The following is an 11,786-nucleotide window of genomic DNA, read 5'->3' as shown; positions in this document are numbered from 1 at the left end:
AAGCCAAGCTAAAAAACAATACAATGATTATTATTTGAAGTTGCTGAGTTTTTGGTATTCATTATATAACAATAGTTTAAAGTTACAGGAAGTGTTTACTAAAATTAAAATGAATACACCCACATGACCTGATGATTCCACAGGTTCTTATGGACCCTAAGGGAATATACCTTTACCCAAGGAAACCTGTATAAAGATGTTCACAGCAACATTGTTTTTAGGAGCAAAGAAACAAAAAAATAACCCAAATGTCCAGCAACAGGAGAATAGATAAATAAACATGAGTTTTCTGGAATGCCATTGCAGTTTTTAAAAGAAATGGTACAGAGCTATTTAAGTAAATCTGGATAGATTTCCAAGACATATTGTTGAGTTAAAAAAGCAAGCTGCAGAACAATATGTACAGTATGATCCCATTTATGTTAAAACACACTCACATGCTTGCTCAAAACAATACTACTCATTTACTATACAATACTATGCATACACTGTATTACTAAATACATATACATACTTTTAGACAAAAATCTGGAAGGACCCACCATAACAGTGATAACAATGGTTACTTCCAGAGAAGATACCTAGTTTGGAGAGAAGTGATTAAAGGGGACTTTAGCTTTATCTGTAACACTGTTTTCAAAAACCAAACCAATTTGTACAACCAAATTGTACAAACCAAATTGTACAATTACTTCTACAATTGAAAAAATATTTTTACAAGGGAAGGAATATATGTGAGTATATATATATATATATATGTATACTACAAATATAAACCTAAGATTTTATTTTAAATGTTCTCTAGAGGCACACAAACTTGAATTCAAGTCCTATCTCTACCACCAGCTTCCATAAGTCACTCCATCACTCCGAACTTCTGTTTTCCTATAGATAAAATTGGGATACTAATTTATATTTAATATAAATATTAAATAACTTTAATTTAATATAATTTAATTTAATATATATTTATATATTATATATAATTTATAATATATATTTAATATAAATATTAAATAACTTTAATTTAATTTAATTTAATTTAAATATTAATTAAATAATTTAATATAAATATTAAATATTTATATAAATATAAATAACTTTTTGTTGCCACAAAAAGTAAATAATAATGTATGTAAAGTCCCACGAATAGTGTCTGACAGGTAGTATATATTCAATTAGGTATTCACTCCCTTCCATTTTCCAGCTGCGGGGGATCCCTGGGTGGCGCAGCAGTTTGGCGCCTGCCTTTGGCCCAGGGCGCGATCCTGGAGACTCGGGATCGAATCCCACGTCAGGCTCCCGGTGCATGGAGCCTGCTTCTCCCTCTGCCTATGTCTCTGCCTCTCTCTCTCTCTCTCACTGTGTGCCTATCATAAATAAATAAAAAAAATAAAAAAAAAATAAAAAAAAAAATTTTCCAGCTGCTCCTAATTCTGACCTTGCTTCTAACCAGGAGTCAAACTGTGGTGATGGCTTTGTGTGTACCTCCTCAGAATTTATTTCCTCTGTGTTAAATAGGATGATGGCTCCCTAAAAATGTCATAATCCTCAGAACCTGCGATTATGTCAGGTTCAATGGTAAAGGGGAATCAATGCTCATTGCTGACTTTAGGGGGTAACCTAAATTATCTACATGGGCCCAATATAATCACGAGGTTCTATTTCTACCAGGAGGGGAGAGCCTGCATGAAGAAGCAGCCAATTAGAGGAAATCAGAGGGCTCAGAAATTCTAGAGATGTAACTGGTGACATCCTGTGAGAGCCTGGATCCATGCGTGAAGTTTTGGGCTAATCATGACTTTTCATCTACACTTGACCCTGGAACTGAGAGGGAGTTAGGGGTGCTGACCCCATCCCCCACACAGCTGAAAATCTCAGGAAAACTTCTGACTCCCCAAAACCTTAACCACTAGTAACCTACTGTGGACCAGAAGCCTTACCAATAACATGAAGGGGCAATGAACTCATATTCTGTATATGTATTATATACAGTATTCTTATAATAAAACTAGAGAAACTGCTATTAAAAATTATAAGAAAAATATATTTACAGTACTGTACTGTATTTATTTTTTAAAAACTGTGTATAAGTGGACCTGCAGTTCAAACCTATTGTTCAAGAGTCAACTGTACATGAGACAATAACCACTCCCTTTTTCAGCCAGTTAGAGTTGGAATTTTGTTCTCTGCAGATGAAATAATCCCTCTGAGAATCTGATGAGCTAGAAACTCATTCCCTAGAGAAAAATACATGCAGACAAACCTTTGTATACAATTCCAGGGAAACTTATGACCCCCTGAAGCCAGGCCCCAGGTTAGGAAGTCCTGCTCTGTTCTAAACATATCACTGCCAGCAGGCATCAAAGAGAAGGAAAGAAGAGAGAAAGTCTTCAGGGAGTCCAGGATCCCTCCTTCTATTCCTGTAGAGGAACTTTGATATGGGTCAAAGACAAATAATTGGATCAAAGAATAAAGGATGGGAGCTCTCTGTGGAAGGTGCAAAAGGCTCTTTGGGATCACTTCATTCTGTTTACTTGAGGAAATCTCTGCCTCTCTTTTGGGATCTACTGGAAGAGGGTGTAAAATTGGGGCAACTCAGCATCTCTTGGATCTCCTTCCTGGGTTATGTTTTCTATCTTCCCACACTTGGGACAACTAAAGATCAGAGAGGTATAGTGAATGGCCCAAGATACACAACAAAAGTGTGAAGTTTTTGAATTCTGGTCCACTTAGATCTTTTACATATAAAGAGCCCTGCCAAGGTTTCCTTCCTTTTTTTTTTTTTAATTAATTAATTAATTTTAAAAAAATTATGATAGTCACACACACACACAGAGAGAGAGGCGCAGAGACATAGGAAGAGGGAGAAGCAGGCTCCATGCACCGGGAGCCCAACGTGGGATTCGATCCCAGGTCTCCAGGATTGCGCCCTGGGCCAAAGGCAGGTGCCAAAACGCTGCACCACCCAGGGGTCCCTAAGGTTTCCTTCCTTTTCTTTCTGTCTCTCAAACATGCCAAATGTGTCCCTACTTCTTCCTTCTGCCTGAACCAATACTGGATAACCCAAGAGGCAGACCAAATACATGTTCAAGGACCAGCAAAGTATAGGTTTTCCATATTTTTTTGCGGAAAAACTAAATATTGCGATGAAGCCATTATGGGAAAAACCAGAACATGGATTCCCTTACATTGATTTTATTATTTAGTATTTTAAAAAATGAATATTGGTATATAATTTTCTTTTCTCATACTTTTCTTACCAGGTTTTGGTATCAGGCCAGCCTCACAAAATGAGCTGGAGATTGATCACTCTGCTGGTCTCTGGAAGAGTGTACATGATGTTAGAGTTATTTCTTCCTTAAATGTTTAGCAGAACTTGCTAGTGACAATATCTGGACCCAGAATTTTCTTTTTGGCTGATTTTTTTTTAAGTTACTGATTCGAGGGGCACCTGGGTGGCTCAGCAGTTGAGCCTTGCCTCTGGCTGAGGTTGAGATACTGGGATCCCAGGATTGAGTCCTGTATTGGGCTCTCCATGGGAAGCCTGCTTCTCCTTCTGCCTATGTCTCTGCCTCTGTGTGTCTCTCAAGAATGAATAAATAGAATCTTAAAAAAAAAAAAAAGTTACAGGGCACCCGGGTGGCTCAGTGGTTTAGCACCTGCCTTTGGCCCAGGGAATGATCCTGGGGTTCCAGGATCAAGTCCCATGTCAGGCTTCCTGGATGGAGTCTGCTTTTCCCTTGACCTACGTCTCTGCCTCTCTCATTCTGTGTCTCTCATGAATAAATAAATAAACTCTTAAAAAAAAAAGTTACTGATACAATTTGTTTAAATGGTTTTAGAACTAATCAAATGCTCTATTTCTTCTTATTTCTGGTAGGTTGTAGTTTTCCAGGGATTTGTCCGGTTCATCTATATTTTGAAATGTATTGATATTAAGTTGTCCTTAATATCCAATTTTTTTACCTTGTTAATATCTGTAGCACCTAAAGCAATGTCTTCTTTTTAATTCCTGATATTGGCTATTTGTATTTTTTCTCTTCTTTTAGTGCTTATCCTAGAAAGCAAAACTCACAAACTAACTTAAAAGGCTTAAAATTAATCAATATACATAGGGAATAATCAATAATATTGTAAAAACAGTATGGTGACAATAACTAGACATCGTGGGGATCATTTCATAATGTATTAAAAGACTGAATCACTATGATGTATACCTGAAACTAATAGGATATTGCATATCAATTGTATTTAAATAACAAAAATTGATCAACACATTTATAATACAAGGACTTTAGAATACTTTAGCAACATATAACCCCTCCTAACGTGTTTTTATTATGTGTTTATATTCTTTTCTTTAATGTACAAGATATTATTTTTGTTATTGCTTTACACAGCCAAAATCTGTTCAGATTTATTCGCATATTTATCACTTTCTTTGCTTTTTATTTCTCCTTGCATCTCAGATATCCCATCTGGGATCACTTTTTTTTTCCTGCCTAAATTAGATCCTTAGAATATTTTTTACTAAGGATCTGCTGCTAGTGGTAAACTCTCTTCACTTTTTAAAATCCCAAAATGTATTTTGATCTCATTCTTGAAATTTATTTTTCACTGGGTATAAAATTGGCAGTTATTTTCTATCAGCACTTTGGGCCTATTCTGGTTTTCATTGTTATTTTTAAGAAGTCAGTTGTTATGTATTGATCTTTTGGAGGGTATCTGTATTCTCTGCTATTGAGATCCTTTTTTTTTTCTTTTTAAAGATTTTATTTATTTATTCATGAGAGACACACACACAGACAGAGAGGGGGGTGGTGCAGAGGCAGAGGGAGAAGCAGGCTCCATTCAAGGAGCCCGATGTGGGACTTGATCCCGGGGATCACACCCTGGGCTGCAGGTGGCACTAAACCGCTGCGCCACCAGGGCTGCCCTATTGAGATCCTTTTGCTTTTAGTAGTCGTCGAATATGTAATAATGTTTCTAGGCATGGATTCCTTGATATTTATCTTACTTGTTATTCATTGGGTCATTGAGCTTCTTGAATCTTTCAGTTAGAATTTCTCATCAATTTTGGAAAACTTGAAAAATCCACCATTGTTTCTTTATATATCCTTTTGCCAGATTCTCACTCCCTTCTGGGGACTCAGAATAAATACATAGGTAAGACCTCCTCACTCATTCTTCATGTGTCAACTTCTCTTACATGTTTTCTGCTCTGTCTCCTCACAGTACATTGTGAATAATTTTGTTTGACTTATGTTCCAGCTCACTATTTCTCTATTCAGTTGTTGCTTTTAATTTTAAAGCTATTCACTAAGTTTTCTTAAACATTTATTTTTTAAAAAGATTTATTTATTCATGGGAGACAGAGAGAGAGAGAGAGAGAGAGAGAGAGAGGCAGAGACACAGGCAGAGGGAGAAGCAGGCTCCCTGTGGGGAGCCCGATGTGGGACTTGATCCCAGGACTCCGGGGTCGGGACCTGAGCCAAAGGCAGATGCTCAACCACTGAGCCATCCAGGGGTCCCTGGCCTGATAAATCCTGTGACACTTTTTGTGCTTATGAGACTTAAGTTTTTTTTTTTTTTAATTCAACAAGTTTAGTTGTTGCAGTGGGAGGGTTGATCTGAATAACCTAGCCTGCTCTTATCAACAACTTCAATTATTCTGTCCTCTTAGCTTTGCTTGATTTTTCTTCTCAGCACTTAACACTACTTGACATTAAATAAATATATATATTTGTCTACCAATTAGGTTGAAAGCTTCATGGGCGCATGTACTTTGTTCACTGCTATGTCTCCAGCATCCAGAATAGTGTCTTGGCATGTAGTGAGTACTCAATATTTGACGAAAGAATGAATGAAAAAAAGTGCGATTTTGCCCCCTCTTTGTGCTGTGGCTACAGTGGACCAAAGCAAGGTAAATAGGGGATCCAGGAACTTGGTCACAAATCTAGAATCTGTGTGGAGTCTTTTCAAAACACAATCCCAAATCAAGGTCACAACTTACCAAAGTGGCTTAAAGAAAAAAGCTCAAGGCTCCATGGTTTCCAGTACTTCCCAGGATGAGGCAGAGGCTGGGTCGTGAGTCTCAGTTGGTCTCCACAGGTTGGTGTGTCCCTTTCAAGTATTTTGTTCACTTTTCCCCGATTTTTGTTTTTGCCTGTCATCCTGACCTCTCACGGAATCTCAGGTGACTGACCCCTCATGTTCTCTTTCTTTGCTCTTGTCTCTCTGTTCATCTCCATAACTTGGTCTCTTTCTGTCCCTGTCTCTGTTTTGCCTTGGTCATGTTCTCCTTCCATCTCTATCATCCTCTGCAAGATGCAATTTCAATTTTTTCAGACTCTGCCTGCACCCCTACTCCCTAGCTCCATCTTCAGGATATCTGCTAGGCCACCCGCTGTCTTGGTCACTAATCCTTATCTCTGCCCCACTCCTCTTTCTTGTCTCTATGCCTTTTATGTCTCTATACTCTGTCTCCACTGCCTTCATCACTGTCCCTTCTGTCACCATCCTTTCTGCCTGTTGCTTCATCTGTCATAGTGTCACTGAGTGTGCTTTGTCACTCACACTCTGGTACTGTCACCGCTGTGGCTCTTTGCTCAGAGTCTGTGCACTGTTGCTGTTCCCTCTGGATCTGTCTCTTCTGTCTCTGACTCCTTGCCCCGGTCTCCTTCCACTCTGAATCCTCCATCTCTGCCCCCGGCTCTGCTCCCACCTCCTCTATTTCCACCATGGGTGCCTCTAGCGCCCTTTGAATCTTCTAGCTCTATTTCTGTCCCCTCTACCTCAATTCCCTCTCTCACCTTGCCACTTTCCGTTTTCTCTGTCTGTCCCTTCTGTGATTGGGTGCCCTCCTTATCTAATATTGCTTTCTGTACCTCTAACATTATCTTTATCTTTGCCCTCTCTGCCTGCAGTTGTCTGCCTCTGTCACTGTTGCCTCCAACTTCGTCTCTGGCACCTTCTCTATTTTTGTCACTTTTCCCTATATTACTTATGTTATCTTTGTCTTCTCTCTCTCTCTATCACTGTCCTCTCTATCTTTGTCACTGGCTTCTGAGTGTGTTTTCCCTGTCTCTATGATTGTCACCTCTCTATCGGCCACTGTCCCCCTTATCTCTTTCCTCTCCATCACTGTCCCTTGGTCTTTGTCCCTACTGTCACTATCCCCACCCCCTCCCTGACATTGTTCTCCGTCTCTATCACTATCCTCTTGGTCTAGCTCTCTTCTTTCTCAAGCTCCCCGGTCTCTGACCAGACCCCCCGTGAAGGGGAGGGTCTTGTCTCAGGTCTCCTCAGCCCCCGGTCGCCCTGTCGCCATCTCTGTGTCTGGGTCACTGTCCTCGCTGCCTCTGCAGCCGTCGCCTTCGTCATGGCTGGCTGTCCCTCTGTCGTGGTCTCTGTCTGTCCTTCTGTGCTGCCGTTCTCGGGCGCCCTCCAGGGTCCTGACCGCGGTCACGCCTGCCTGGCCCTCTGGGCCCTTCCCCTGGCCGCCTCAGCATCTTGTTCTGCCACCTCAGGTTTCTCCTTCGCCTCCTAACATGTGTGGATCGCCTTCTGCTCCCGCGGGTTTGCGTGTGTGGCAGGTCCCTGTCCCTGAGGAGCTGCGTTTCTCTCAGTCTTCCTCTGGACACCAAGCTTTCCGGGGCTCTGCCCCTCAGCAGGAGTTTTACGGGGGGCCACAGCTCCTCGCAGGCCTTTCCTGGGGCAGAGGAACGTACCTCGGTCCCTCGGCGTGGCGGGTATCCTCGCGCCTCGCGCCTCCCGCCCTTTACCGCCCTTTCTAGCTTCGCGCTTAAAAAAAAAAAGGCGGCAGCAGCACGAGCGCATGCGCACCAACCGACGCACTGGCGAAAGTGCGCGCGACCTGTCTGCGGGCTCGCGGGAGCTCACGCGAACTCGCGCCGGCGGTCACGCGCTCCGGACCCGGCTCGGCAACTGGTGACATCACGGAGGCTCTGCCCCGCGTTGTTGGCGGTGGCGTGAGCGGCCAAGTGTCGGCCGGCGCCAGGTGGCGCTCAGCGCCCGAACTCCCCGACCTTGCAAACCCTCCGGAGACGCGTGTCGTCATGGCAACTCTGCGGGATCTAATTGGACACCTGCGCTGTTTCGTTGGAGCCGCTAATCTGATTGGATTCCTGTATGTCATTGGATGCCAGGGAATTTTTATTCCCTTCCTTTCCCCTCAGCGTTTCTCTCTCCTGGCCCGGCTTACTCCCGCAAGCACTGGCAACGTGGAGGCGCAAAGTGACTTGAGTCACCAGGGGGCATGAGGTGTGTAGCACCGGGCGGGCTTCCCTGCGGGAGTCAGCGATCCGGTCCGACTCTCTCAGACACAGCCTCCCTTTCCCCGCCAGAGGGCGCCACGGCGCGCTGGATCCTTGGAGACCTTGGTGACTGGTGACGTCACAGGGGAACCACTCTTGATTGGCTACATCTCTCCACTGGCGAAGTCGAAAGGCAGGCCTAGGGACCGCTATCAGAGGAGGAGACAAACGGTGTGCCCAGGAATAATAAATGACCTTGGTCTCAAATACTTAAGTATGCAAAGGAAACACCTTTATTACGTCTTCTAGTCTCCATAAGCAACCCGGACATGCAAACTATTATTAGAGCGGACACCTACTGCAGCTAAGGACCTGTATAATGCACACCTGTTGTTTTTGCCCAACTGGCATGTGTTATCCATGATTTAAAAAATTAATTGGCTTTTATTTTTTAGCAGTTTTAGGCTTACAGAAAAAACTGAACAAAAAGTACAGAGTTCCCATTTACTATTAGGGGAGACCATATGCCATATAGGAACCCTTTACCTTAATTCCCTACACCCTCACAAGCCTACCTCTAGTTCCCCCTGTTATTAACATCTTGCATTATTGTGGTACGTTTGTTAAAATTGAAGGACAGTACTGTATAATTCCACTTATATGAGGTATATAGAGTAATCAGATTTATAGAGAAAGTAGAGTGGTGGGTGCCAGGGGCTAGGAGGAGGGGGGAACGGGAAGTTATTGTTTAATAGGAATAAAGCTCCCATTCTGCAAGATAAAAAGTTTTGGAGATTGGTTGCACAACAATGTACATGGACTTAACACTAAACTGTCCACTTATAAAGGGTTAGGATAAGTTTTATGATACGTGTATCTCACCATACTTAAATGACTTTTGATGCATCAATTTTAAGTGTAATGTCCAATTAGTTTTGACAAATGTATATGGTGTATGCCTCCATCCATAGTCAGGAAACAGAACAGTTCTGTGATCCCAAAATGTTCCTTTGTGTCTGTGTGTGATCAATCCCCCATCCCCACTTCCTCAGCCCCAGGCAACCCTGATTGATTTCTGTTCCTATAGATTAGTATTCCATTGTCTACAATTTCACAGAAATGGAATCATACTGTTTGTACTCTTTTGTGTCTGGCTTTTTTCACAAGACATACTGTTTTTGAGATTTATCTGCTACCCACATCAGTAGGTAGTTCTTTCTATTGCTGATTTGTCATCCATCCTGTGGGTATACAATTTGTTTATCCATTCCCAAAGATGGACATTTCAATTGTTTCCAGTTTTCCAGGTTGAGGCTATTATGAATAAGATTGATGTGAATATTCGTGGGGACATACACTTTTATTTCTCATAGGTAAATAGTCGGGACTGGGATTTGAGCCACAAGGTAAGTCTGTGTTGACTTTAGAAGAAACTGATAAGTTGGTCTTCAAGGTGGATGTAGCATATGGAATGGTGGCCCCCAAAAGACAATGACCATGTCCTCATCCCTCAGAACCTGTGAACATGACCTCATTTGGAAAATGGATCTTTGCAGATGTAATTAAGTCAAGGATCTCCAGATGAGATCATTCTGAATTAAGAGTGACCCATAACCCCAATGATTGGTGTCCTTATAAAAGAAAGGCAGAAAAAAAATGGTGCAGGGACAATTGAAACCAAGTTAGACTCGTTCAAGGTGAAGTGGCAAAAAAAAATTGTCTTCTCCTATTTACACTTTCTTGCACTGAAACATCTTGCTGCCTTCTGGAACAGCTGACACTTGTATATTTAAGTCAGTCAATATTCAAATGATTATGAAGATTCCTAATGCCCAAATACACTCTAATATAATTATTAGCAATTATAATAATCATTGTTATTATCAATATTAATGGCTACCATTTGAGTCATGTTACTATGCACCAAGTATAAGTATACATAAGTATAAGTGCTAAGCGTTTTGTGTGCATTCTTTCATTTACTCTGGGTAACATTCTTGTGAAGTAGGCATTATCATCTTACAGAAAGAAATTGAGGCGTTGAGAGGTTATACACTTTGCCCAAAGTCACAGAGCTAATATGTGTGGAGGAGGAATTTGAAACGAGGCAGTCTTACTTTGGAGCTCACTTGGGTACCAGATGAACTCGTGCAGAAGGTAGTGGCATCATCACAGATTGCAAGAAAAGTAAGCTAACAGCATGCCCAAGAAACCAGTAGAGTGTGACATTAATTTAAAGCAGAAGTTCCTCTGGCATGATGGACTGTCTCCTTATGGGAATTTTCAGGATATTTATTAGGTTAAAATTAACTTGCAATTCTTGTGGATGCTAATAGGCTGCCCTATTTATCTTTGGAAGAACTTTACAAATGGGATTGTATCTTTATAACCTTGACATTTATTAGGGTTTGAAAAGTGTTCTTCACTCTTTGAGAAAAGAAAATAAATGTAACCCTAGTTGGAGTTCAATGAAAAAAAGATCAATGCTGTATATGCTCTAAAAAAAGAGAGAGATCTGAGAAAGGCAGAGGGAGATGTGAGACCCAGAGACACACAGGTGAAGGTGAAGATGGAGGCAGAGATTGGAGGGATGCATCTACAAGCTAAGGAATGCCAAAGATTGAGAGCAACTTCCAGGAGCTCAGAGAGAGGCATGGAACAAGATCCCAGAGTCCCAGAGTCCCAACTCTGCTGACACCTTGATTTCAGACTTCTGGTCCCCGGAACTTCGAAAGCATAATTTCTGGGCAGTTTTGTGGTTAATTCATTACAGCAGCCATAGCAAACTAATACTGTGGTTGTACCATTTTTTTTTTTAATTTTTATTTATTTATGATAGTCACAGAGAGACAGAGAGAGGCAGAGGGAGAAGCAGGCTCCATGCACCAGGAGCCCGACGTGGGATTCGATCCGGGGTCTCCAGGATCGTGCCCTGGGCCAAAGGCAGGCGCCAAACCGCTGCGCCACCCAGGGATCCCTATTGTACCATTTTTGATAGTAGAATTTTTTGAAATGGTGTATATGAGCAAGTGGCTGTGAATTAATGCAAGTAGCCAAGGGTGGGATGTAGTAGACATCTACTACTTTGAAGGACTGTACCTGCCCACTGCGATGTGATTTTATTGGGGTTAACCTATGTTGAACATAAGGGATCCCTATGTTCTCTACTAAAGAGCCTTATGACTTCAGGAGATGAGTCATAGCTGAGCAGGAAGGGATGAGGTCCTGAGGGGGTCTGAGCCAGTCCCAGCGAGATAAGCAGCGGAAGAGGACTCCATCATGGGAGGAGGTGCCAAGAGCAAGCTTGCCAACTTGCTATATGATTGGCCTGAAGTGGTCATCCAAGGCCCTAACAGGAGCCATCAGAATCCTTTTCCTGAATGATAAGGAGGCAGGGAGAAAGGGAAACCCAGTTTTGTTTCCTCTGAAAGTATCTACCTTGAGGATGATAATAGTGGGTCCTGTTAATTTCCTACCCAACAATCATTCTCCTCTCTGTGCTGCCTC

Source organism: Vulpes lagopus, chromosome 2 (genome assembly GCF_018345385.1).
Source record: "Vulpes lagopus strain Blue_001 chromosome 2, ASM1834538v1, whole genome shotgun sequence".
NCBI lineage: Eukaryota > Metazoa > Chordata > Mammalia > Carnivora > Canidae > Vulpes > Vulpes lagopus.
Note: the sequence above shows the minus strand (reverse complement) of the source record.